The following is a 27,683-nucleotide window of genomic DNA, read 5'->3' as shown; positions in this document are numbered from 1 at the left end:
GAAGTGGAACAAATGGGGTTGTCAGCCAGATAATAAAATAAATGATAAATGGGAAGGGACCCCAAAGGTGCTCCCGAAAAGCTGGCATGGGATTGGAGGCCAGGCCAGGAGGAGGTGGGTGTTGAGAAAGGCTTCAGGTAATGGTCCCTCTGTGATTGATGTGACTGGTTATTTTAAGTGTCACTTTCTAAATTAGGAGTTCGGGTGGGGGGAACCGGGAGCCTTTGCTGTATGGCTTTTTGTGGTTTTCTTTTTTGCTTTGAGGGGGCTTGGATAGTCTGGGTTGGTTTTTTGTGCCTTAATGAGAATTTATCTCAAAGAGCAAACTAGCCACATTTGTCTTTATTTTAGTGTTAAGAGTGTTAGTGTTATTCTCCCTGCCTGCTCAAAGGAGGCTATATCAATGGTGGCAAAGGCATGGGGGGATTTTGCACTTTAGTGGGTATTTATTTCCCTTCAGGGACTTTCTTAAAGACACGGACCACTCACATCAGGGCTGTTCCCCCGCCCAGCTGTTTCCTGTGGCAGCCCAAATCTGTAAAAGGCATCTGAGCCTCTCCTTGCTGGGTGGGTCGTGTCCTTTGTCTCTCCTCGTCTGTTCAGTGAGCTCCAACAAGGCAGCCTGGTGCGTGATTCTCTGCCCCTCATGTCCATTTCACAGGTGGGTGTAGGCTCCATAGATGCCTCGTCTCTGGGAGCAAAGAGCAGAGATCCACTCCTGTGAACTCAGGTTGTAGGAGGTTTATTGTTGGTGCTGAGAAGGGGGGACAGCAGGGCTTCAGGAAGGGGAGGGGCGCAGGGGCTCTGGACACCGGGAGGCTGGAATCGGAAGGCTGTTGGAATTTCCACTAGTTCCAGGGGTGTCCACTGAGGGCCCGCTGCACGTCATTCTGGAAGCCTCCCCTCATTGTTAACCCAGCTATTGCCCGAGGCTAGTCCGTCTTTGGGCCTATCTGCTTTGTGGCCCTACAGGCTCGGTTTACTTCCTATTTCGGATATCTGAGATGAGTTGAGTGACTGAGCTAATTACCCATCATCCCTGAGATTGAACCATTTCACACCTTGATGGCCAGTCTAGGGACTAGTTCTTGCTGCTGGTCCTGTCTTGTTCTGTTCCGTGTGACTAGCAGGTGGATGGGGTGTGTGCGAGTGCAGGAAATCGTTGTCTAAGGCTGCCTTCAAGCGTTGGATGGGAATACTTCCAACTTCCCTTAGCAGGGGCTGCGGGCGGGCACACACCGCAGTGGGGTGGAGAGTACACTCTCACATCACGCTTACAAGATACCAGTGAGAGGGTGAGGTTCTTATCCCTTGTCTTACAACTGAGGAAATGGGGCCAAAAGAGGTTAAGTACTTTGCTGAAAGTTATAGACGTAGGAGGGGCCAGAGCTGGGATTCGAAGCCAGATTTATTTGACTCCACTGGGCCATGACTTGTTTTTTACCTCTGAGTTCTTCTAAGATGAGGCTAGGCCATGTTGATCCTTGAAATAGTGCTGGCCCTTTCTTCTTTTTGGAGGGGCTGGGGGTTTTTTTCTAGTGCTTGATAACCAGGGTAGCTTCTCATTTTTCCCTCTTCGGGGAAAGATCTTCTAAGAAAGATTCTGAGTTTTCAGTTATCAAAAGGAAGAGGTAAAACTTTTTGATGTCTATACTGTTCTAACTGTATGATAGGACTGGACTTGGGTTGGGTCAGAGGGTCTCCAGCTGAGAGGTGTTCCTGAGTTAAGGAGCACCAGAGGCCAGCGTCCCTGGAGTAGGTTCTGTCGGTCCAGTTCATTTCCGCTCTGCAGGTTCTGTGCATAGGTTTTCTTCCTCATTTGGGTTTTCTGAGTTCTCTTCAGCACACGGAGGCTGGAGACGATAGCCAGGGTGGTGGCTTGGCAACTGGCTCACAGTAGGCGCACAGTATGTGTTGGTTGGATAGCTCGTGGCTCCGTGGCCTGTCCTCAAGCAGGAACCTTCTTGGGAAGTCACTTTTCTTCATGCAGTTACTCAACCGTTGCTCTTTTTTCAAATTTTACCAGTCCCTGGAAAGAAGGCAGGCTTTCTGATACCTATTAGGGGAATTCTTAGGAATCCTGACTGAAGTTCTCTAGTGGTTCAACCCCTGTGTTTCTAATGGTTTTTAGTCTTGTAAACTGTGCTTTGGGCAAAACATTACAAACATTGCCAATTCCTTCTCTTTTTTTACCTCCCCCTTCTTTCATGTTGACTGGAAATTTCCTGATTGACCATCCTCCTCCCATCCTTCCCTTTACAGCTCAGGCTGTGTATTGATTGTTGTGAGGTATAGCAGGGTAGTGAGTAACTGTGGATTTGGGAGCCAGACAGGTCTGGGTTCAGTTCCCTCCTCTGATGCATCCTGGCTGGTTGATCTTTAGCAGGTTACTCAGTCTCTCTGAGCTTGGGGTGTAAAAAAGTACTTAGCACAGTGCAGTGCAGTCATTACGGGGTAATGACTCCAGAAAAGTTGGGTGCTGCCTAATATTATTATAATGATCATGATGATAGTTGTTGTGTTTTCTACTCTGGACTGTTAACGCTCGTTACTCCCAAAGGGGGAGCTCTTAACATTGAGCTGCAGCAACACGGCAATGCCTGGTCTTTTTGTTTATATTCTGTTGTCATCCTCGAGTTTGCTGAAGCATTCCAAGTGCTGTAAAGCGAATTTTGAATGAAGATAATTACCATGCTTCTAATGTAGTCGGGAGCTGAGGTATTTTAATTAATGATGTGCCAGCAACCCTTTCAATAAGGTGAAGTGTGATTTTTTAAGGCCCCCATCTACTTGGTTATAATTAGGGACATTTGGCATGCTCAGGCATAATACATGCTGATTTGTACACTTTCATTAAGCAATCAGGACCGAATGACCCGATGACCAGGCTTTCATGGGATCAGGTTCCAATATTCGAGGAGGAGGAGGAGGAGCTGGTTACGTGTTCTCTTCTCCCTGCCTGTTTTCCATCTGTAACCTTTATTCCCATTCGGTGTTAGGACACAGGGCTGCTGTCTGGTTTTTGAGGCCTTGATTTGATAGCTTCTCTCTACTGCACGTTCCTCCTCTTGCCTTGTGAACCAGTCTGGCTAAATCCCTATGTTAAGAGAATAACATTTTTCTACGGCACTGGCTGTTTTGGGGGTGCTGAAGGTGGTTAACAATGGAAACCAAAAAGATGAAGTTAGAGGCATAAGAATCAGAAGAAAGAGGGAGACGAGTCAAGTCAGAACCTTGAGAACTTAAAAGGGATGGTTGATTTCCTGTCTAACCCTCATTACTGTAGACGCTGAGCTCTAGAAGAACAGGGAACATGTTCAACTTGTTCTGTGCTGCATTCCTGGTACTTAGCACGGACCCTGGTTCAGAGTAGAATTCGCTGAATAAATCGATGAGAAAATGGAGGCCCATGGACATTTATGTAAATGACATTGATCTCTACAGGGATAGAGCCTGGGCTGCAGTCTGGGTCTGTAGGGCCCAGTGTAAAGGAGGGGATGAGGTAAATAAGGCAACAATTTTTGAACAAATCAACATAGGACTGTATTAAGAAAGTTACAAAACAGAAAATGTGAATTTCACTGGCTGGTAATTCATACGGAGGGAGCATGGTGTGTGTGGTGTGTGGCATTGCATAATTCAATGCTGCCATTTGATTGGTTTTCAGAAAGCAGAGGTTGAGTAGCAGTACTGCAACTTTACTACTGTTTGGTCTGTGTTTTCTTGGTATTGTCCTTTTATGGATCAAACTAGGATGACTTTTCAAGCTCAGACTCTCATTGTTTTCCTCCCTTTTCTACCTTAGGTTTGTAATTGTCGTGTTGAAGTACTGTTAATTTCAAAACTTTTTTTCCTTGCTATTAATGCAGAGTTTATGTACTTTCCAATCCATTTAGATTTGTTACATCCTTTATACAGCAAGTAGATCAAAAGCTCGTATGACAAATGTCCTCAACAGGATTTAGAGTTTTAAGCCAGTTCCCTAAACATGCCCTCCACCGTGTAGGTTCCTTGGGCCACCTACTGTCCCTTTCCCCACCCCCCTGTCTGCTCCCTTGGCATACACACACAGGTGCCACAGGGGCCTTCTGGAGAAAGGTGGGTGAGTGCTCCTTAAGCACTGGGGTACTTCCAGGCAGCATAATGGGGGATTCTTTTACCCTCACATTCTGAAAGTAGGTAAGAGTTATAACTCCCAAGTCAGGGCAGAGAGGGACTGCTGGTGGTGGAGTTCTGGGTAGGGGTGGGGTGGGGGGACAGATATTTCCTGATTGACCATCCTCCTCCCATCCTTCCCTTTACAGCTCAGGCTGTGTATTGATTGTTGTGAGGTGTGGTGAGTGGAGGAGGTGAGGACCACCCATCTTTAAAGCGCCGTCAGTGTTGCATCTTGGTGATGTCTTCTTGGGTGATTGCAATACTGTGGACTGCCAGATAATTGTAGCCTCAGAGCCAGGGAGAGGTCAGTACTGGTGCTCACTATAGGGCTGGGGCACATATGAGAAAGGACCAGTTTTAGGGCTGGAGTGAATGACATAGAGGGTCTATTTCCTTTAGCTCACTGGAACACACATTAGGACTTCCAATTATGTAGACAGCTAGAAAAAAATTAGTTTTGAAAATCCCTAAAGTGCGCCCATAGACCTATTTGTCAATCCATCTGTAATTGCTTATTGATCACATACCACATGGCCAGGCCTGGCCAGCCCCTGCTGAGATAGTATAGTACAGTTTGGCCCCGGGTTTTTGAACTGTCACTCTGAGATTTAAGTTGTTAGGGAAAGACCATTACCCTGAAATCAAGGCAGACAGCCCCTGGGAGTTCCGGGGGAACTTCATCTGCTTCCTCTGTCATTTCAGAGGAGGTACCACGCTCGTACTTGGAGCAGTGGATTATGCACAATCAATGGTGATGACTGTATGAGCATTTTTAATTAGTCTTCAACCCTCTGTCTAATGCAATCAGAAACCCTCTATCAGAGTAGAGATTTTTAATCAATCATTCCTCTTCTTCTGAGGTGGATATAAACTAAACCCATTTGCTTTTAGCCTGTACCTTAAAATATCTGCTTTAGAGGACTATTATTTAACTAGGCAGATCTCTGTAAACCAAGTACTATATTTTGAGCATGGAGACTTAAATCTCAAATTGCAGATTGCTCTGATTAAGTGTAATTGTGTGAATTAAGTTGTCTCTCGCTTCCACTCTGCACAGAGAAAACCTAGCAACAGACAAAATCGTATGAAAGGAATCATATCAGACTGGCATTAAGGGGACCCGAGTTGTAGGCCTAACTTTGCAAATCAGTTTCCTCATCTGTAAAAATAAAAGAGGATGGAAATAGCTGTTATTTAAATCCGCATTATGTCATGTTAAGGTTACATTGTCTAGAACACTAATAGTAAACAACAGTTCTGGACCATTTGCTACGTGTGGGACTGTGGCAGTGTGCCTGGGATCAGACACATGAAGCTGGCATCATCTCATTTACCCTGCATCTCCCCATGCGATAGATACCGACAAGGCCACCTCTGTCTTAACTTAGCCTGGGGGCTGGTGGTGGAAAGGCTGACCTTTGAAGGCCAAAGACTGAAGATGTCAGTTGTGCGTCCGCAACCATGATCTAAATACAGATCACTGAATTGAATACAGAGTTCTACAGAGATGATCTTTTGTTTGCCTTCATGGGTCCGACAAAATTCTGCGCAGTGGAATTGACAAATTAAAATTTTAATTTAACTGACAGCCAAACAAATCCTCCATTTTGATCTGTTAACATAATTTCTTTTTCAAAAATGAAGTTCTAGAAGATGCAAGAACAAGGTATCTTCCTTGTTGGTCTGCAACGTTAGTGAGCATGTAGAGACTGGGTCACATTCATTTCCGTGCTAGGAATTAGGAGTGCACATCGGTGCAGCCTCCTGAGAGCCCACGTGGACCGGAAGCCTTCACGTGTGCCTACCCTCTGAGCTGACATTTCCTCTTCTGGGGTTTTAATTAAAGGACAAAACCAAGTCTATGCTCAAATGTTTAGTTTTAAAAAGGTGTTTGCTGTCTACTGTTGATGACATTAAATACCCAGCCATCAAAAGATTGATTAAAGAAACATATTTGATGTTAAAATATGTCATAAAATGGCATGTATTGTATTGTTAAGCAGATAAAATTTGCATGGTTTAAATAGCAGTATGTGCTGTGTGAGTTCATCTTAGTATACCACACGAAGTAGCAAATACACACATACACATGTTAAAGTAATATGTCTGGGGGGATTAAAAAAGTAATTTTTGTTTGGTTCAGTGACAGTATATTTTTTTGCATATCTTTGTTAAAAGTTCTTTTTCTATAATGAATCTGCATTGTTTTTATAGTAAGAAAAAATTAGCAAAAGTAAACAGTACACATCTCTTGAACTAAAAACCCCAGCTCAATCCTAGGGCTAGAAATTGCTTAAAAATCTGAATTTTTTGGGAAAATGTTAATTGTTATGAATACGTACATTTTTTTTTATCCTGAGGCAATCCATATGGTTAATGTGTCTTTATTCACATTGATAACTGGAAATGTCTCTGAGTTTTTTGAATCAGGATTTAGAGAAATTTCACTATGTTTGTACTTAGAAATCAAAAGAAACTAAAAAGCAAAAAAAAAAGGCACTCTCTGGCAACCAAACTCTTTCCCTTCAATATAGTTAAAATTAATACCAATATCTACTTATTAATGGTAGAAATTTAGACTATTCAAATAAATGAAGCAAAACTAAATAAAATGCACACATACAATTTTACTATCTAGAAATAACTTATATTAACATTACATGTCTTTCCAGAATTTATATTATATATACATACAAGGTGGGACCAAACCCCCCCGAATTTATTTATAAAAAATTGTGAATTTAGTCTTACATGTTTAAACTTCAGTCACCTTCAAACTGTTCTCCATGTGATGCAACACACCTGTTAAGATGCATTTTCCACTGCTCAGAACAGTTTTTGGACTCATTGACCCGGATGCCTTGTAGTGAGTGCTTCTGCTGCTTTTGGTTTCACTTCTTCCACTTCGACAAATGTTTCCCTTTGAGGACATTTTTTTTGGTCTGGGGAAACAAAAGTTGTTTGGGGCAAGAGCAGATGAATAGGGAGAGTAGGGCACAGGGACCACACCATTTTTGGTTAGAAACTGTTGAGCACTCAGCACTAGGTGGGCAGGTGTGCTCAGCAGGAGCACTCATAAATCACCAATCGTGAAGTTCACAAATGCATTGAAAGACTCTTCAAAAAAAATTCACTGCAGCTGAATGCAGCCTCTCGCAACACTACCAGCTGGTACATGGTACAGATGGGTTCCTAGAACACTCAACTAGTGGTGGAAGCCTGTGCTAAAAGGGAGCCATCCGGCAGAAGATAATTCTGTTTTGGGGGGAGTCCCCCCTTTTATATCTGTATGTATGTGTAATGCTTTCTCACTTGTTTATTTACTGGGAGAGTACAGTCCACCAGACTGTATACTTTAATGAGGATGGGGACCATGGCTTGTTGGGTAAATCAACATTCCCAGTGCAACAGCAGTGACTGGCAAGTAGCAGGGATTGAATAAATATTCATGGGACAACTACAGATAGTTTGATTATCTTTCCAGGTCAACTTTCACACCCAAAGATTATTTTGATGACTGGGTAGATAGAATCTCATAGTGTGGATGTACCACATTTAATTGTTTCTAGTCTTGGCCTGTAAAAAAAGCCCTGCTGAAATAAATGCTTTTGTAACTAGATGTTTGACACATCAGAAATTATTCATTACAATTACTGTCCTGAAGATTGACTAGTGGGATCAAAGGGCATGTCTGTGTTTCATTGCCCAATGTCCTCCACAAAGGGCATGCAGTTTTATATTCCGGGTGACAGAATGCACTGCCTGATTTGACCTGTACACTTGGGATCATGGACCTTCTTTTTTTAATTGAATTTTTATTGAGATAATTGCAAATTCACATGCTGTTTTAAAAAATAATGGAGAAATCCCTTGTACACTTTGCCTATTTTCCCTCAATGGAAACATTTTGCAAAACTATGGCATAATATCATAACCAGGGTATTGATGTTGATACTATCCAGAGCTCTTCCCCCAGTTTTACTTGTACTCATCTGTATGTGCCTATAGTACTGTATAAAGCTCTCTACAAGTTCACCACTTGTGTAGGTTCATGTGTCCATCTCCCGTAGTAGGTCTTTTCCTGGGTCATAGGGTAGTTACATGTTTAGTTTTTTAAGAAACTGCCAAACCGTTTTCCAGAGTGGCAGCAACCATCTTGTATTCCCACCAGCCGTGTATGAGAAGCCTAGTTTCTCTGCATCCTTGTCAGTATTTCATGTTGTCACTTTTTCATTCTGAAAGGTGTGCAGTGATACATTATTGTATCACTCTTGATTTCTGTTTCTCTAGTAGTTAATAATGTTGAACATCATCACATGTACTTATGTGCCCTCTGTATATCCTCTTTGGTGAAATGTCTGTGTCTTTTGCCTATTTTCTAATTGGATGATGACGATAATTATTATTATTTTTACAATTGAGTTTTGAGAGTCCTTTAATACTCTAGACACTAGTCCTTTGTTGAGTATGTAGCTTGCCAATATTTTTTGCCAGTTATTGTTTTCGTCTTCATACAGGCTTTTATAAAGCAAAAACTTTTTAAAAATTGATGAAGTTCAGTTAATCAGTTTTCCCTTTTGTGGATTGTGATTTTGGTAGCAAGTCTCAGAACTCTTAGCCCAGCTGCTGTGGACTTTTGATTCGTTTCTCAGAGGCCGTCTAAAGTTGATTATAATTTTGCAACTTCATATACCTGTGTAGTAATTGGGTTTAAATAGCCTGAACTTTATTAATAACTAGGCTTCTATCTTTAATTGGGAGATTATCATGACTCCCCTTTTATTCCATGCTCTGAGGAGCTATAAAACATTGTGATACTCAGGGGCATCGGAGTTCTCATCACTTATCCTGTTCATGGTGTTTTTTGCTAATTCTTCTACAGTTTCTCTCCTTGTAGCATAAGGGACGGTGATGAATGTGACAATGGGGAGTCCTGGGACTCATGTAATCCCTGAAAGGGTAAAGGGAGTTTACTGAGTCCGAAGCTGCGAACCTGGTTTATGTTTTACAGCTCCCTGTAGGTCAAGGTAGTAGTGTAGTACAGTAGCCAGGTAGTTGATTGTGGCTCTTTAGCTAGATGGCCGAGTTTTTCATTCTGGCTCTTCTCCTGGCTAGCTGAGTAAGTAGAGGCCGGTTTCCTAATTGCTCTGTTCTTCAATTCTGTCATTTATTAAGTGGAGATAATAATAGTATCTACCTCACAGCATTGTTCCTAGGAATCAGTCATTACATGTAAAGTACTTTGTGCAGTGCCCGATAAACATTCCTGGTTGTTTTAATGTTTTTATTATTACAGCTCTTGCGTCTGTACCAGCTTGCGTGCTTGTTAAAATGCAGATCCCTGGATCTCCATTCCTGGGCCTACTGAATAAACACCTGAGGGTTAGACCTCCAGGTAAATCTTGCTGTGTTTGAGCAAGATTCCAGTATGGTTCTAGGAAGGCTAAAGTTCTTGAACAGCTGGTACTTAGGCTGTCAATCATTTCTATTTCCCCATGGTAAGCGAAACCTCTGGTCTTTCTTTTAGTGATGCGGTTGGGTGCTTCCGCCAAGGCACCTGCCTTTTCTCTAAGAGCACCCCTCGTGTTGCTGGAGACTGACAAGTTCCTGTACAGAAACAAGTTATGGCGGTACTGTGGGTCCGACGGATTTAGTGCCAGGCCCACTTGGGGGAAGTAGGTGTGGGACCATAGGGAGTCATGGAGTCTGTGGTCAACTAGAGCCTGAGCACCATACCTCGAGATCTCCAAATGAAACTAATAACAATAAAAAGGAAGTCTCTAGGCTGGATTTAGTATTTTGGCTGGCAGTTTTACTGTTCTTGCATGGGTATAGAGCAGCGTCGTTGGGGGAACTACATGGGAGGCTATATTTCCAGATCTGTGTGAATTTTCTTGTAAGTGGGCTGCTCAAGGACAACTGGCTTTCTTAGAAAATACCACGGGAGTGCTTACAACCAATCTACATGATTCACTGGACTGCCAGTTCTTCCTGCTCATCCCACACTGACCCATCCCACTCCTTGGTGAGTGTGCTGTCTGGTGGGCTGTTTCCAGGCTCTTGAGGTCCCGGCTTCTCCTCCCACTGCTAAGGTGTGTGCATTGTCACAGTGATTTGCATAATTTCATTAAATAACGTGTGAACTGATGAAATAGATGAGTGAAATAAAGTTGTTCGCATCTAGGAAGTTGAGTTCTTTGGAAAAACTAAATAAAGGCAAGTTGCTCTAAGACCTTGCTGTCAAATCGGATGGGGAAGAGACAACTCTAAAAGACTGGCAGGGTGTTTACAATGTGGAATGATTCCACACTTAGACCAATCCACCCTGAGGTGTTTCTCAGCCTCACGCAGCCAAACTGGAAGTTTTATATTGTACAGTATGAGTATGGTTTATGCAGGAAGGACAACTTTGAACTTCAGTCAGTACACCTGTACTTGCAGGAAAGATTTGGGCTATGTGAAAATATTGGCAAATAAATTTGTTTTTGTTATGGTTCATGATAAAATATGGTATTTAAAATGGGTATTTAGGTCATTTTTTTTTATTCTGTGCCTTAAGTGACATTTTCTAATTAGCCACTGACCCTCATCTCAACTGCAGTAGGGTTTTTGCAGTGGCCTCTGCTGTGTGTTGACAGAATTGAGTAGTTCACTAAGACTAGTTGGCAGCTGAGCCGGGGTGAAGGGGTAGGTTCTCTTTTTTTGGGGGGGGGAGGCTCTAAAAGCGAAGTATCTATAAATACCTTAAACATCTTACTGAAATTTAAAATTTGACTCTTACTTTATACCAGAGTTCTCTCTAGTTTTACAGCTATGTAAATATCAGAAATTGTACAGTTGGTGAGATCAACATTTGTTTTTTCTTCCTGTGACAATTTTCTCATATAAATGATGCTCATTATTCAATATAAGGTGATGCAAAGTGATTTCATTTTTCAAGTTCAAGGATATTCAGAGTACTGTATGACAGTAAAATTGGATATAATAAATTATCTTTACTTTTGACATAAACTGATAAATTGTTTTATACAAGATCTTAGTGATAAAAATAGGAAATTTAGAAAATAAACATATTAACAGTCCGCTTATCTGGCTGACTCTTGGTTCTAGTCTGACTCTGTCCTCTGGGCGTGTCCTGCGTCCCCAAGTCAGCGGAATGCCAGGCCGCTGAGGTCACATCCCGCCAAATCAGGGATCCAGGACCTGGTGTTTCTGTGGCCTTCTGGGCCAAGGATCCTTCTAAGCAGTGATGTTGAAGGTAGAGTAGGCAAGACATTTTGGAGAAACTGTCTTTTGGCTCAAGTTTATGAGAGAGGTACAGTTCATGAATAAACTCCTTGAAGAGGAAAATTTGCTTTTTGAATATATATGTGTCCCCTAATTGTAACCAATGAGTCAGCTGTCCTTTGTGACCTGCGGACTGTTAGATAAAGCTGGTGTTGCCATTCTTCTCTAGGTTGTTCATTTCTTCCTATTAAGGTTTTTTTTTTTTTTAAGCACTTGTTTTTAGACTCTCTTTTGCCTTTGCAGCAGACAGCTAGATAGAGATAATCACTCATTACCTGCGCATTGTGGTGCCCAAGAATGTCTGTTGAATGAATAAATGACTTCGCCAATCTCAACAGACACGGCTTGTATTTGTTCATAACCCTGAGTGAAGACAGACATTATCAGTCAGGTTAATAAAGCATTAAGTTGAGAGTGGGACAGTTAATGCAGGCCTGATGTGGGAAATCGCCCGGCCTGAGCTGGGCATTGGACTTCAGCCACAGCACGTGCATTGTTTTCACTCTTTTTGTGTTCTTCCTCTTTTCCACCACGACAGCTCATTCTTTTGATACTCATGTCTGTGTCATCGCCATCCAGTAATATTTGTTAAGCTCCTACATGCCACGTAGTCCTGGGTTTTGTCTCTTTTAATAAGTGTGAATGTTTAAGTTGAAGGATTGGCTTTTATGCAACAAACACTGCTTTGTCCTGGAAGGACTAGTCTGTGAATACACATGATTTTGGCACGCTCTTTTCCTCAGATCAGTAAGCTAATTAGATCAATCGCATATTTTTGTTGGCAAGCTCAGGGTACCTCTTTAAAACAAGGGGTAAATCAGCTTGGCTTGGTTCTGGGATAGGTTATCAGATCTGGGCTCTTTGTCAGAATTAGCCATTAGTGTGTCTTTATCTTGATTCTGTGAATAGCCACTTCCTTTACACCATAGATGTTTACGCTCTATGATTCCTTGCTAGTCACTTTTGTCACTTACTGTAGTACACCTTTGCAGTCACCATGTATTTGCTTAGACAGAGCACAGTGCTGGGTGATGTTTTGTTTTGTGTTACTATGAGTTAGGTTTTTTAAAAATGCTTTACACATAAGTAGTTGCAGTAAACATTTCACAGAATTTATAGAAATCAGCATAAAAGGAGACATTTCTTTTTTAAAAAAAGATTTTATTTATCTATCTTTAGAGAGGAAGGGAAGGAGAGAGGAAGAGAAATATCAGTGTATGGTTGCATCTCATGCGTCCCCTGCTGGGAACTGGCCTGCAACGCAGGCATGTGTCCTGACTGGGAATCGAACCAGCGACCCTTTGTTTTGCAGGATGGCACTCAATCCACTGAGCCACACCAGCCAGGGCAGAGGAAACATTTCTTGTCCAGCCCTCAATAAGTTGTGAAACGTGACTTGTTTCTCCCCACCTTGTTTTGTTCCCAGTATTCAAAGCACTTTCTTAACTTGCCCAGCTCTGCTGTCCTTTTGTCCAACACCTGGCCAGCTCCTCATCACCATGCCACCTGCTTTGTAATCAGTCTTTCTCTTTTTTTCTCTCTCTCACAGCCTCCTTTTGCCTCATTCCAACATATACCATGTTTATCTGCCAGACCAGTTTTTTTACATTCCTCTTGTCCTGTGACTACCTGGCTCAGAATTTTTTCTCAGCTCCCTGTTGCCTGATGAACTAGATCTTAACTCCCTGGCCTGGCTTTTATGACCAAGTCCCGAGCCCTCTGTCAATGGTAGATCCTGTCCTCTTCGAAAGTAAGTAGTCACCTGCCCAGAGTAAGCGTGTTTGCTTCTTCCTACAGGGTAGCACATGGTTAGGAGCATGGGCTCTGGGGCAGATTCACTTGGGAGCAGATGCTGGTTCAGCCACATACCTTGGACAGTTAAGCTCTTTAGTTACTGTTGTTTAAATATCATGGAAATGATAAGTAAAATTAGGCTTATATTTTTGACACAACAGCCCTCTTTCCCTTTATTTCATTTATTCATTAATTCATTTACTCAAAAATTATGTTTTATGGGTCTACTATGTGACTTGTAAAGCACTGGGGATATAGCAGTGAACAAAAAGATTGTAGCCCTGCTTTCATGGAGTGTATCATCTCGTGGGGCAGAAGGTCAAGTCCATCTGGGAAGACTTGCTAGTGGTGGAGACTTATAGGCTGAATTCCTTCTCAGGAATGAGGAGAAATCCTAGTCGCCCAGCACCGAAGATTATCCCTAGTATGCATGGACCTGGAAGTGCTACAGGAAAGTGGGGATACACATGCATCACGTTAAAAAGAGGGCCATGAACATCTTCAGGTGTAATTACGGAGTCCTCATCTCCAAACCAAACACCATTTGCTATTGTTTTAGAGCCTAAACCGTGTTTCTCCAGGTAGCCAGGCCCCATTAGCTGGGGGAAATTCAGAGTCTCCAGTTACAGTCACAGAAATATTCTTTCTGGTTTCCACTTCATCTCCTTCGGTAGCTCCAGTTACTCTGTGCCTGGCTTCTTGTTCTTTTAGTTTGAAAACTGCCTGGTGATTCGTTCTCTAGGTTGGCAGGTCTGATTAGAGTAACTGGATTATTTCTGCACAGAAACCAGGAGAAAATTGGGACGTGCTTTTGTGTAGTGGTGCCATTGATTTTGGCTGTCTTGTCCCCTGAAAAGTTATCATAAAGGACCGTGGGTCCTCAGTTACCTCCTACATTGTGTGACAAGTGGCAGAAGTACCTGCCGATACTGTACTGGAGATGATTAGAAAGAAGTTCCCTCTGAAACAGCCAGGACTCACTTCTCTGTTTAGTGTGTAAATGACTCCAAGGGAAAGGTCGCCCTTTGGAGCCACGGAATCCCAGATAACTAAGGCTCAAAGTGCCAAGACCCCGAGTTCTTTGAACTTCCTTGGACACTTTTTTTCCCCTCCAACAAAATCTTCTATCAAAATCTAGAATATAAATCTGATAAAAGCAATGGACACCCGAGAGGGTTTTAATTTTCATTATTTTTAAAATGCCCGAAGCACTGCTTTTCCCCAGCGCTCTTGGGCGCTGACAGGCACAGGCTGATTTTCACAGTCATAGCTCACTTCTGTTGGTGCCTGTGACGAGGGCGACCCTGCGCTGAGCACTGACCTCAGTGTCTCCTTTAATCTCCCTGGCAGCCCTGAGGGCAGGCACCACCATGATCACGTCTCTTTTGCTGACAAAGCCTTTAAAGAAGTTTAACATCCTGTCCAAGGTCACATGGCTAGGAAGTGATGGGAGTTGGCCATGAACTGAGTCTCCCTGACTAACCAGCCAGTGACCTTAATGGCTGATCTCGTGGGATCTCAGCACTGGATGCGTCAGGATGTTGTCAGGATCCTCCTGAGGTCACACCTGTGGTCAGAGCCAGCACCAGGGTTGGGACCCAAGAGTTCTGACCTCAGTCCGGTGTTCTTTGTATTACAGCATAGTGATGACTGCTTTGGAAATAACAGTGACATTTAATAGATGAGTGAATTTCTGCTCATCTATTAAAAAAACACATTCCCTTAAAGGAAAATGTAATGTGTAGGACATAAGTCCTCCTCTGCACATAGCTTAAGAACATTTTCTTTTTAAAGGAAAATGAACATGTGTTAAAGATGAAGGGTTAGGTTCCTTCCTGCTCTCCTGCTTCCTTGCCCTTTCTTCTGTAATTAGACAACTCAAATGGTCGTTGAAAGGGGTTTATTTTTAAAAGAGAACGTCAGTAGCTGGGTGAATTTATTTGTCTTTTCACCAGGTTGTTGGTATTTATTTATTTTAAATCACCTATGAACCTAACTAATATAGGGAATATGTGTGTTTTTTTTAAAGGCAGTGTAATTACACAGAGAAAAGGCCACTTTTTGTGTTAATTCTTAAGAATGGTTTGGGAATCGTTTAGTAGTATAAAAGACTGAATATTGAAAAATGTCGATTGACCTTATTGAAGTGGCCTTGGTATTGTTTTTGTTAGTTTACCCAGCAAAGGTGATGTACTTTCTCTGTTTTGAAGGCTTGTAACATTTGAAAGAATTTTTATTTTTATACAAGATACACTTCGTCCTCGGTGTCTTTAATAACTGAGACAAGTAGCTTCTTGTAGCTGACTGACAGCGGTGGCACTTGTTGAAGGTTGTCCTGGGGCACACACTCCCAGAGGTGGAGGTGTGTGTGCAGGAGTGTGTAAGGTGCTCTGTGACTGAACACCCGCGGGGAGAGGAGGAAGCAGGACTGGTCAGAGAGAGGGTCCACTGCCACGACGTCTCAACAAAGGCCTGGGCTGACCTTCCAGAGGGCTCTGGGCTGTGAGTACAGGGAAGGGAGGTTACACCCTCCGGCAGTCCAGACACGGATCTGGGCTGCCTTCAAAGGCAGGGTGTAGTCTTGGGTGAAGTGGCTGTCTTTGGCAGAGGACAATTTCTAGAGGGACCTGTCAGCCAGCAGCAACTGTAGTAGCTGGGGGAATAAATCTGCATTCTGGAGGGACCAGGTGGATGTCGCAGCATCCAGTACAGTGTTGTTAATTTCTGAGATTCATTAAGGAGTAGGGGAAGGTGGAGAGAAGGTCATCCCCAAATCTTTGTGTGATGAATATGGTTTCACAGTAGATGCGTGTGTACTTGTGCAAGATTTAATCTGTTGACAGTTCCTATTTTCCTGTGTATATGTTGTGTGTGTGTGAGAGAAGAAAGTTTGATATATAACCCTGTAGAAATAGAACCTCTTTTTAAGATATACCATTTACCTAATTCATGATGTGATTTATTCCATTACTAAATTCCAAATCTGGCTAAGTGATAGATCCCCAAGTTGTCCACAGAGGAATATGCTTTGTACTCTGATTGTCTGAGGAAAAGTCTGGGACTGTGCTGTGTGGAGAAAATGAGCATGGCATACAGAAACTTTATTAAAAAAACAGGAGCCAAGTTGCAGAATCTGATCCATAGGGTGGATATAATGTAAGGCTTAAAGATCTGAAATTTAAAAAAGATTTTGTTTATTTATTTTTAGAGAGAGGGGAAGGGAGGGAGAAAGAGAGGGAGAGAAATATCCACGTGGTTGCCTTTCACATGTCTCCTACTGGGGACCTGGCTCGCAACCCAGACATGTGTCCTGACTGGGAATCAAACCGGTGACCCTTTGGTTCTCAGGCTGGCACTCAACCCACTGAGTCACACCAGCCAGGGCAAGATCTGAATTTTAATTTAAAATATTTAAAATACCTACCCTTCTCAAAATATTACAAAAAAATACAAGAGGAGGAACGACTCCAAAGCTCATTTTATGATGCCAAAATTATCCTAATTTCAAAACCAAATAAAGACACTTTGAGAAAGAAAATTATAGCTCAGTATCTCTTGAGAACATGGATGCTTAAAATCTTCAACAAAATATTAGCACGCTGGACTCAGTAATACATTATAAAGATCATACACTGTGATCGAGTGGGACTTATTCCAGCTATGCAAGGTTGGTACACTCTTCACAAATTAATAAATGTGATACACTATATAAACAAAATAAAGGACAAAAAACATATGATTATATCAAGAGATGCAGGAAAATAATTTGATAAAATCCAGCAAAGTGGGAATAAAGGGAACTTACTTAAATGTGATAAAGGCCATGTATGAGAAATCCACAGCTAACATTATACTCAATGGGCAAAACTATAAGTATCCTCCCTTAAGATTGGGAACAAGACAGGAATGGAATGTCCACTCTTACCACTCTTACCACTCTTATTCAACATACAGCCGGCAGTCATAGCCACAGTAAGCAGATAAGAAAAAGAAATAAAAGGCATCTAAATTAGAAAGGAAGAAGTAAAACTTTACATAAGCAGTCAAAGCTTGGACATTTGTCTTAGTAGTATTTTTTTCTTGATATATCTCCTCAGGAACAGAAACAAAGGAAAAGATTTAAAAATGGGACTACATCAAACTAAAAAGTTTTTGTACTGCAAAGGAAACTGTCAACAAAGTGAAAAGACAACCCACTGAATGGGAGAGCATATTCACCAATGATCCGATAAGAGGTCAATATCCAGAATGTATAAAGAAGTTTAAAAACTCAACGCCCAAAATACAAACAATCCAGTTAAAAAAAAATGGGTATAGGACCTGAATAGGCTCTTCTCCAAAGAGGAGATACAGATGGCCAATAGATGTATGAAAAGATGCTCAGTTCACCAGTTACCAGAGAAATGCAAATTAAAACCACAATGAGATATCACCTCACACCTGTCAGAATGGCTATCTTCAATAAATTAAACAACAGTGTTGGTGAGGAAAGGGAACCCTCGTGCACTGTTTGTAGGAATGCAGATTGGCACAGCCACTGTGGAAAGCAATATGGAGTTACTTCAAAAAGTTAAAAATTAAAAATGGAACTGCCTTATGACTCAGCGACTCTACTTCTGGGAACACATCTGAAGAAACCCAAAATGCTGATTTGAAAGAATATATGCACCTCTATGTTTATTGTAGCACCATTTACAATACCTAAGATTTGGAAGCAGCCCAAGTGCCCATCAGTAGAGTAGTAGATTAAACAGCTGTGATACATTTACACAGTGCAATACTACTCGGCTGTAAAAAAAGAATTCTTATTTTTTTTGCTACAGCATGGATAAAAAATAAAATAAGCCAGTCAGAGAAAGACAAGTACCATATGATTTCACTTATATGTGGAAGCTAATGAGCAAAATTAACCAATAAAATAGAAACCGACTCCTAGATCCAGAGAACAGACTAACATCTGTCAGAGGGGAGGAGAGTTGGGGGGCTGGGTGAAAAACATGAAGGGAGTAAGCAAAAAACCCCAAAACTCATAATCACAGACAACAACATGGTGATAGCCAGAGGAAAAGGGGGGTGGGGGGTGAAAGTAGATATAGGGGGGATAGATGGTGATGGAAGGAGACTTGACTTTGGGTGGTGAACACACAATACAATATACAGATGATGTATTATAGAATTGGACACCTGAAACCTATATAATTTTCTTAACCAGTGTCACCTCAATAAATTTAATAAAAATAAAATATAATGAAAATAATTTAAAGAACATACTTACATCTTAATTTGCTAATTGAAACTGACAAAAACTGTAGTAGCTAAACAGCTGAATTTCTGAGCTGCTTCTTGCGTTACTGGTCAGTGTATGCTCTACGTACAGGAAAACTGCATATGTTTTGAATCAGCATGTTGGGTGTAAATCATTTTCCAATAAATGTTAACATATCTCCTCTTCTAGAACTATAGTGATGAATTGGTCCATATTAAGTGGCTAATATTTACTGCTTTCAAAAAAAAAACTGATGGAGTAGTCAGTTTCATTCACATTTTGAGTGTGAATTGGAATTACTAACCAGTTGGATTCATTGCACAGCTAGACTGGTGTAGATGGGAGAATGTACGAGTGTCTCCAGTGACTGAAACCCCAATTGTCTAGGCAGTTTGAGTGACACATTAGGGTGGTAACAATGACTAGTTGACTGGTGCTTCTTACAGCTCTTTATGACATTATATTGGCCTATTCTTGAACTCTTAATTTCCCTAAAAGTTGAAGTCATGACAGGTACAAGTTCCATGACCCTGGTCTGTTGAACTTATCATACAGCAATAAACAGATGGTCATATTCCATGAGGGACTAGAATGCAGTGAATTGCATCACATTTTTATCAACACTTTTCTCATTTGCTTGAGTGGATTGCTTCCCTGTGTCACGTCAGATACAGTCCCATGCAAACTCGGTATCGATGAAGGAGCCCCTCCTTGGCAAAGCTGTTCCTAATTCCCTCCTGATTCGGACTGCAAATTGAGTCCTCTCCCTCATGTAGTCCTCCTGGTCCTCCTGACACTGCTTCTTGTTGGCCACATCACCATTCCTTTTTCTCTCAGTTTCTTCATCTTTGAAAGGGGTATGATAATCTCTACTTCCCTGAGTAGTTGTGAGAATTAAATAGTTTAATGTGGTGTCTGGTACAGAGAAAGTACCCAAAGGATGGCAGCCCTTCCCACTGGTGGTTCTTGCTATCGCTTACCCAGGCGAACCTCTTCTCTCCCGCCTCCTCCCCACCCCCCAACTGCTTATTCCTTGAGGCCTGGAACTGGGTCTTAATCACACGCGCCATACTGCATACCTTGGGCAGTGGGTAAATGCTTCACAAGTCACCCACAAAGAACAGAAGGCATGACCCCTGACCCTCAAAGCAGAACAGAGTCTGGTTCTGGAATAACCACACACAAAGCAGGAATGATGTTGCCTTAGGGAGATATAATGAGACTAAGGTTGAGAGACGAAAGAGATTAATAGGGCAGGTTTAAGGCAGGCACTTCATAGGTATTCAGCATGTTCCTCATTCCGGCAACCAACGGCTTTGGGACGCTGAAATTTTTGGCTGAGTTATACCGACATGTTACATTTCAGCTCTGAATTCTAGCCCCCTCAGCTTTTCATGATAACTTGTTCTTTGAACTGGACATGTGACAGGGATGGGCAAAGTACTTTTTTTTAGCCCAGGTGGGTGGAATGAGATCTGAGGGCATCTGTCAGGTGCGTCCAAGTCTGTAAGCACTTGCTGAATGTGCCGTCCTGCATGTGGGATGTCCTGTTATGCTGAGCCCGTGCCAACTTCATTGGCTGCATTGCCGTTAGTGTGTAGGTAATCTAAGCATGTTTGCTTTAAAAAGTTTTTATGATTATTTTGTTTAATGACTTTGAAACAGTTTCTTCTTCCAGAGAGAGAGCACCAAATGTGGAGTTACTGTTTTTTAATCAGATTTTTTGGGGGCTAGAATGTTCTGCTTTGTGGTCCTCCCCCCGGTCATGTAAGCTAGGTTCAGGAGGGAAGGCACTGGGGGCTGTGCTCTGTTACCTGTTCGACTCCCCCAGAGGCACACTGGCTCTTTGATCTGCTGCTGGTGTAGCTCCTCTGATCTTTTATTCTGAAAGGTGCGCGCGCGTCTGTATGATGGATGTTTCAGTGACCCAAGTAAATGGAAGAAAATTTCCTCCAGCCTTTAAAAGTGTTGCTTTTCTTTTTCTTTCAAAAACCACACTTTTCTTGGGTAAGAACATTCAGAGGCATTTGGCATCAGAGCAACAGGACGGTGGCCTTTAATGGGATTGGAAGCACTGAGCAGTGGTTCGATTGGGAAGGATCCATTTTTGTTTCTTCTTGCCTATACTCCCTCCACACAATAAGGAAACAACTCTCCTCCTCTTCCTCCTCTTATTTTAAACAAGAGTATCTGAGTTCATCGAATGTTGTACTTTGGCTTTTATTGTCACTTCCCTTTGTCCCTTGAATGGGAGGAAGAACTCTCAACTGTGTACAGAGTAAATGCGATTATGAGGAAAATAGTCTGCAGAGCTAACCAAGGGGAGCCGAGATTTTGGAACTGAATCTGCGCATTGCCGTGGTGTTGTGGTTGGTCTAATCCTTGATTCAGAAACATGTTAGTCATTTTGATATACCATTGATTTGACTAATTACCCTGAAGGCTGGCTGGCAGACTAAATTGCTCTAGTCAACTAGTAATTTTGATCAAATCAATGAGTAATGATAGCTTTGTGCAGGCAACAAATATAGAATACTGATTATGTCAGACGAAAGGAGATGTTATTGGGATATAATCATATAAAATATTTAATTCTAGCTTTATAGCAGTCCTTTACCTTTCTCTTACTTGAAGGCTTAAGTTTTCAGAATGTACTGGAAGAAAAGGCTGTGGCAACTTTTTGGAGAAAACCATTTTATTTTTTCAATAAACCATATACAAACAAGTCAAAGATTCTCTGTTGTTAAGTTAGATACTTGTATTTTAAAATGTACTGTAATTATAACAAGCATACATCTGAAGGCCCTCAGAAATAGTATGGTCAGATTTAAAACTCAAAATTCTCTCTGGATGTCTTACAGAAAGAACCTAGAAATGAACAACTTGTGGGGCAGAGCCAGAGTTCTGGCCACTATTTTCCCTACCGGTGAATTAGATGGACACTAATAATACCACGATCAGGTCTGTCTGAAACCCAGATACTTATATTTGCTTGCTTCCCATTCTCTCATCATCCCTTTTTTCATTTTTGAGAAATCCTCTTCCAGAGTATGATGTTTATCACTGAATTTCTAATTAGCAGTGTTTGTGTGCTGTATTTGTACGGGTAAATTTGAGATATTTTAGAAATGGAAAATGGAAAATTTGTTGTCTCCTGGATGGTTTACCTATATTCAGTTTCTTTCCTATGAAAGCACGAAATATAATTTCCGTGGAACTTAGTGCAGACTTGCTGTGTAATGAGTTGCCGTTCGTGCTGTTCCTTCAGGGTAGTTATTCTGAAGGAAGCTCCAGGGCTGTGCAGTGACTTCATCCACGGTATGTCCTTGACACCCCACAAAAAAAAAAAGAAAAGAAAACAGAGAGAACAGCACTTTTCCAAGGGTCTGAAGACCCTCCTGACCCAAAGGGTCAGATGCCTTGGGGTTTACTCCTGGGGAACGGTTGGTGTGTCCCTGCTCTTCCCTTGCTTGGCCCCAGTTGCTACCCTGCCTCTCACGGTGGGAGTACCTCACTGTGCGCAAGGTAATTCTTGTGTTTGAAGGTGAATAGTATTTTTTGGACACGTGACCCCCAAATGCCAACTGCTTTGTTGGATACTCAACTGCTTCTCCAATTTAATGAGAAAAAAATGTTGATTTCCAACAAGTGCCCTGCTAAGGGATGGTCAGTAGTAATTTTTGAGTATTTGTGTGCCTTGCCTTAAGCATTAACATTAGACTTTAATCTCCAGGTAAGTTGCATTTCCATTCCAATGATATTGAGCCAGATCATCAATGCTTGGTCATATAATATAGAAGGTCATATAATATAGAAGGCCATATAATATAGAAGTGAAGTATTATGTATATATGTGTCAATATATAACATTATTCTTGCCAAAGTAGAAAATAGCCAAATTCTACTTTTCCTTTTATAAAACTCCTTTGATTTTAGAAGTTATTATCTCTAAAGTACAGGATATTTTTTAAAAGATTATTTATTTATTTATTGTTAGAGAGAGGGGGAAGGGGAGGAGAGCAGGAAAGAAACATCAACATGTGGTTGCCTCTTGCACACCCCCCTACTGGGGACCTGGCCCAAAACCCAGGCATGTGCCTTGACTGGGAATTGAACCAGCTACCCTTTGGTTCTCAGGGCAGCACTCAATCCACTGAGCCACACCAGCCAGGGCATAAAGTACAGGATATTTTTGAGGGGAACGTTGGAACCCTTGTCTACTTTTCTTGTCCATCGTTTTCTACCAGAAGCACCACCTCTACGGAGAAATAGTGCCAAACACAAAAGTTATCTAAAACAAAACTTAATTTTAAACACTGTCTTCGATCCCCCTCACCCTTTTTTTCGCTTTTGCTTTTTCTTTCTTTCCACTGTGTGCAAAAGACATTGAAACACACATGTTAATTTCAGGGAGAGAAATTTTAATTAAAGGAGTCTAGATAGCCCGAAACCATTCCAAGTCTGTGCCAGTCACTCTGGAGGCAAGTGGAGATGAATTGAAGCAGAATGTGGGAGAGATGTGATCTACCCAGTGGCTTGCGGAGGCTGATGGGTAAATTAATGCCTTCCTCCCCGCGAGGACAGCCTCTCTGCAGGCCTGCTTAGGGGCTGGCAGCCATCCAGTCAATAAGCCAGCCCTGCTGGGGCAGAGGACCTGCTTAGTATAAGTCATTTCAGCTTTCACTTTTTTTTTTTTTTGGAGAGGCAACACAGTCAGCCTAACTTCTGCACCCACAAGCAAAAATTAGAGCCTTCATTACCCATTGTTAATTGCAAATCACGTTTGGCTTTTCTATTGTAGAGTGTCTGAAAAGGCAACAACTAAGGATTAGTATTTACAACTGGGTGCAGAGCTGGACTTCCGTGTGCGCATGCCTGTGTGTGCGTCTCCACGCAGTTGGGGGCAGGGGGAGAGAGAATGCGTGCACCTCCCACCGAGGTAAAGCACGGCTCCATTCCAAGGCAACCTGGCTCTTACCAAGCCCTGTTTCGGAATTCCGCAGAATCGTACTCACGGCAGAACGAAGAATCTAGAGCCGTGAGAACTGCTGTTAATGAGAGCAATATTTTAAAAACAAAGTCAGAAACTTATCTACTGGTGCAGAATGATCTTTGACTTTCAGGACAAATGTTGCTTAGAAAGAATAGGCTTTGTATAAGTAGAAAAAAATCCTATTGAAAAAAACCAAATAATTAAAAAATTGTGAGTAGCAGTGGAACTGCCCAAGTGTAACTACAGTAAATTGCAATGCCGGAAGCCCTTTTTGGATATCAGAAATCTTCTCAGTGAGTTATATTTACTTTGACTGATTGTGTTTTTTGGAGCATGCCTAAAAAATATTGAAATCATCGAGGTGCCCTGGAGAGGGTCTTGGGGAACTCCAGGGTTCCTCAACCACATCTGGAGAACCACTGGTCTAGATGAAGCTACAGTAGTCAAACCAGCATGGTACTGGTGCGAAGAGGCAGACACATAGATCAATGGAACTGAATAGAGAGCCCAGAAATAAACCCACGCCTATATGGTCAATTAATCTACAACAAAGGCAATAACATACGTGAGGAAAAGATAGTCTCTTTAGTAGATGGTGTTGGGAAAATTGGACCAGATACATATAAAAAAATGAAATTAGACTACTTTCTTACACCATGTAGTAAAATAAACTCAAAATGGATTAAGCACTAAATGTAAGACAAGAAGACGAAGCCCCGTAGAAGAAAACATAGTCAGGAAACTCTCTGACGTTGGTCTTAGAAATAAATATCTTTTTGCATGTCTCCCAGGCAAGGGCAACACATGCAAAAATAAAGATCTGGGATTGAATCAAACTAGAAAGTTTTTGCATAGCGAAGGAAGCCATTGACAGAATGAAAGGGCAACAACTGAATGGGAGAAGACATTTGCAAATAATATATTTGAAAAGGGGTTGATATACAAAATATATAAAGAACTCCTGCAGTTCAACATAAAAAAAAGAAGCCCAACAATGTGATTTAAAAGTGGTCAGAAGATCTGAATAGACTGAAAAATATTTTGGTAGAAAATTAACTTTTCAAATTCCTAGAGCTGTGAACCTCACAAGCTGAAGGTAAACTGCATAAATTAATCCAGTAAGTATTATTTCACAACATTAAAAAAAGCATTACAGACACGACCCTTAAAAATAATGCTCTCATTTTCCTGAATTTTTTGCACTTTCCTAATGTCATTTTCATTCATATTTATTCCATTGGAAGTTAAGACTCATGTAACTGAGGTGTTGTTGCTTTTCCTTTGTGTTTTCTATCAAATGTTTTCATTTTGTGATCATTGTAATTGATCCAAATAGCACATTAAGATACTTTTCTGTCCCCCCTCATACCCATTAGACTATAATCACTGTGTAGGTACTTCCTCCATATTAAGACAAAGGAGAGACTTCAGGTACACTGCAATTGCTACGCTTAACTCTGGACTTAAGTACTTTCTTTTCGTTTAGGAATTTTTTTCTTTTATTTTGTTAAATTAAAAAGTGTTTTTGCTAAGTAGTACATACACGTGGCACCTAACTAAAGAAGTGAAGGAGAGTGCGCAGTGAAAGCAGGTCTCCCTGCCGCCCCGGCCCCAGCCACCCAGTGCCCCTCTGCTGAGGCAGCCACCACAGTGCTCTCTAGTGTCTTCACCAAGATCGTCTGTGCATCGCAGACGTGCAGAGCAGCGGCACATTCCTTTCTACTCCTACACAGCGGTGGCATACTAGACTCGCTGTTCTGCACGTATCCTGGCAGCCTTTCCATATCAGTACATTTCAGAGCTGTGTCCTTGTTTTCATAAAAAATGGTGATGTAGTATTCCTTTATTTATATATGAGTGCCCGCATTTATATAACCAGACTGTTGCTGATGGGTATTTAGGACTTTCCAGTTGTGCTCTATCCAAGCAGCTCTACGAAGGACCTCACTCCACTTGAAGAGGTGCTGGTGGTTAAGAGACTGAGTCTGTGTCCAACCCCAGGCTATCAGTGAGACCTCCAGGAGACCAGCTTCCCTACCTCTCTGTGCCTCGGTTTCCTTACCTGTGAAAGAGGGCGCTATACCTTACAGATTGAAAGAGTTAATGGGGCAGCATATTTAAACCGGGACCTGGCACAGAGAAATGCTCAGTAAGTGTCAACTCTTACTGTTCTTCCGTGTGCCGTTTTGTAACGTGAAGTGTATTTGTTGGGTAAATGCCCAGCAGTGGTTTTCATGATCAAATTTAGTTTTGTAGGGAGAATAATACCACTTGATGCCCTCACCTGGGGTGCGTGGGATGCGCCCGTTTTTACTCCTGCGAGTCACCTGTTGGTGTGTGGAAGTTTGGACGTGTGACTGTGCACCGCTGAGGCCTGAGTATTGCTGCTCAAGGGGAAGAGATTTCAAGTTGGGATTTTCTCTCCCCCCTCCCCCTGAAATTTTCAGTGCTTTTAGAAGATCTTTCTTTTTATTTTTATCCATATGGTGTTTTATCTCGATGACAACCTGCTCACAACAATAACATATATGTGAATGGTAAATTACTTTAACCAGTAGGTTTTTATTATGTACTTCTAGAATCTTTTACCTAGTCCAGGGTGAGAAAATGTAGTCTTTTAAATCATAGTACCATTTGTAAGAAGGATTATATTGTTTACATGTAAGGAAGCCTTATAGGATTTTCGTTGACAGAAAATAGATGTGAAATTCGAACTTCCTAGTCTGAGGGTCCCACACCTGAAGGCAGGATGCCTTTATCTGTTTGCCCAAGCACCAGTGGCTAACTCCCGTTTTGGTGTGTTTATACAGAACACAGTAGGCACCTAAGTCTTTGTGGCCTGTTTCAGAGACTGGGGGGAAAAGAAAGGTGTTATGTGCTAATCGATATAGGATCGTGTCCTAGGAGACCAGGAGTTTGTTGACTCTTAAGCCTGTTACTAAATTATAATAAATTCTAATCATTTTTTGCCTCTGACAAGTCACCTTGGATAGGAGTGGACGTGCTCAGCCAGCCATGAAATTTGTAAGGCACCGAGGCCTGAGCAGATTATTATTCAGGAGCACGACTACTCATAGGCTGGAACCACCACCCTGAAGCTGCGGAAACAGAACTTTTTGTTATCAGCGAAGTCACAGAAGGCCCACACTTACCTCTTCAGTAATACCTTTAGAATTTGAACTGGCTGTTTGCCTCTGTTTTGAGAGTCTTCACAGTTTTACCATGAATGCTCTGAAAAGTGACTTTTAAACTATTTTGAAGGGGGCAATTCACAGGCCTTTTTGGAACTGGCTAAAAACTATAGCCACCTCTCTTGAGAAAAATATGCCCACAATTTATGAGACTCGGGGATATACGTAGAGTTTTATTGTTACTTTACTCATTGTATTTCGTACGTCTGATGCCATGCATAGATGGAGGACATTTCCGAAAAGGAGACTTTTTGCGTGGTCATTTCAAAAGGTCTCGATTGCACTGCAGGCTACATAGCTGGAAATTTTCTCGTGGAGGCATTTGGGGGACCGCTGGTAGTGGACTAATTCTGATTGGCACAGGTATAAGACAGGCATCAGAGTAAACAGCATGACTTCCCAAAGGTGCCTACTTTTCCAGAGAAAATGGCCAAGCCATGTTGGTCATGTTACTAAGATTATATTGATTGATTGGATTGTTGGGGGTAGACTTTCCCCAAGAAGGACCCAGTGTTCATGTTTCAAGACATGTACACGTTTCTCCATGTGTACAAGAAACTTTTCTGTTCACTCACTAATTGGCTGATGATTCAACACTTCCATGACTTTGAAAAGCTATAATGTTTACATTCCAAAGCCTGGCTAGCAGGGACTTACTTTCTTAAACAGCATTAAAAATTAAGTCCCCAAACAAATTTCAGATATGCGTTTGAGTATTAATTTTAATTTTTCTCCCCCACTTGTTCTGTTTATCAGTCAGTTGCACAGCACTTGGGTCTGACTTCGTTGGCAGCCTGTTCGAGTGAAACTAAGATGTGAAACATGGTGGAATTATTTCAGGGCATTAACGGTTTTCCTAAATCTTGTTACTATTTTGAAGTGTGCATTTATCAAAGCCTACAACCATTTGGGATATACATATTAAGAGACTTTTCTCTGTGTACTTGTACTTCTTGAGAATTTTCCCATGAACGACCTGGTGACCTACAACTTG

At 41.7% G+C, this 27,683-nt stretch overlaps 1 protein-coding gene across 4 annotated transcripts in view; it reads left to right on the top strand.

Moving 5' to 3' along the window:
* Positions 1-27,683, top strand: part of FHIP1A (FHF complex subunit HOOK interacting protein 1A) — a 194,596-nt gene that overhangs the window by 83,135 nt on the left and 83,778 nt on the right. Inside the window, exon 1 of one of the 4 annotated variants that reach the window (XM_037058408.1) lies at positions 25,595-25,647. The exons of the other annotated variants lie outside the window; for them this stretch is intronic. The gene's annotated coding sequence lies outside the window, so the exon portion shown is untranslated. Of the gene's footprint in view, positions 1-25,594; positions 25,648-27,683 lie in introns of those variants that run through there. 4 annotated transcript variants of the gene reach the window in all.

The sequence above is a fragment of the Sturnira hondurensis genome, unplaced genomic scaffold (assembly GCF_014824575.4).
Source record: "Sturnira hondurensis isolate 20B ecotype Veracruz unplaced genomic scaffold, ASM1482457v3 Scaffold0010128, whole genome shotgun sequence".
NCBI classification, from domain to species: domain Eukaryota; kingdom Metazoa; phylum Chordata; class Mammalia; order Chiroptera; family Phyllostomidae; genus Sturnira; species Sturnira hondurensis.
Note: the sequence above shows the minus strand (reverse complement) of the source record. Positions and strands in the feature narration are given on the sequence as shown.